This window comes from Plectropomus leopardus, unplaced genomic scaffold (assembly GCF_008729295.1).
Source record: "Plectropomus leopardus isolate mb unplaced genomic scaffold, YSFRI_Pleo_2.0 unplaced_scaffold90409, whole genome shotgun sequence".
Lineage (NCBI taxonomy): Eukaryota > Metazoa > Chordata > Actinopteri > Perciformes > Serranidae > Plectropomus > Plectropomus leopardus.
The window spans coordinates 1-983 of NW_024699683.1; the positions used below are offsets into that span (position 1 = coordinate 1).

General features: G+C 40.5%; 1 long non-coding RNA gene across 1 annotated transcript; it reads left to right on the top strand.

Annotated features, from left to right (window-relative positions):
• Nucleotides 1-81: 81 nt before the first annotated feature.
• LOC121940583 lies at nucleotides 82-876 on the top strand. Its single transcript, XR_006105654.1, has 2 exons — nucleotides 82-263; nucleotides 358-876. It is a non-coding gene; the product is annotated as an uncharacterized LOC121940583 (long non-coding RNA).
• The last annotated feature ends 107 nt before the right edge of the window (nucleotides 877-983 follow it).

Sequence of the window (983 nt, forward strand, 5' to 3'; positions counted from 1 at the left end):
AATAATATCAGAATATTACGTCACATCACATTATGCTTTCTGTCTTCGGAGTGAAAGTGTTTTGAATGTTGTAGAGTGGTAGTGTGACTACAGTTCAATATTCAGCTAAAGAGATGATGGAGCGATTCCTTTCCTCGCAGGTATTTTTTCAGCTATGTCCTGCAGTTCCAGCTTCATGAAAAACTTTGTGAGGCAGCCAACCAAACAGGTTATTTGCACAGATGTGACATCTACCAGTCCAAGGAAGCAGGAGAAATTTTAAAGTATGTGATCTGATTAGGTTTTTACTACTTTATTACACAGAGCATGAATAACGGATTTAGAGAAGTAATACAATTTCATTCTAACCCCCTCCAGGAAAATTCTAGAGGCAGGCTCCTCCAAACCTTGGCCTGAAGTGCTCCAGGATGCTATAGAGACCAACAGGTTGGATGCCAGCTCACTGATGAAATACTTTGACCCCATTATTAAGTGGCTGGAAAAGCAAAATGTGGATGAGACATTGGGATGGCCTGACAGCAACTGGGTCCCACCCATCCCTGAGGGCTACCCTGAGGATATTGGTAAGAGCTGCCCAGAATGAATAGTAAGCAAATGACACAATAAGAGAATCTGGAGGGAAATACAATATAAAAGCTATCTGCTACATTCTAAATAAATCAGCATGTGAGAAAGTGAAGAAATCATATTTTTCTCTTTGAGATGTAACTAAGACCTGATGGCTGTGCAGGATGGACTAGACATGATGGAGTTGTGCTTAACTGTCTCTTTGACTTTGATAAAATGTCTCGCAGTCTGTTCCAAGATTTTCTCTGCATGCATGCACACAAACAGAAAAGTTCAGTTTTCTTCTCCACTGGAAGTGAACACCCCCCGGAAAAGCCTGTGGTGTTTACACGTCATAATCATAGTTCAGACATAATAATTTAGCTTAATTACATGACCACTAGACAACCCACATTTAGGTTTTCTCACGTTTTGTG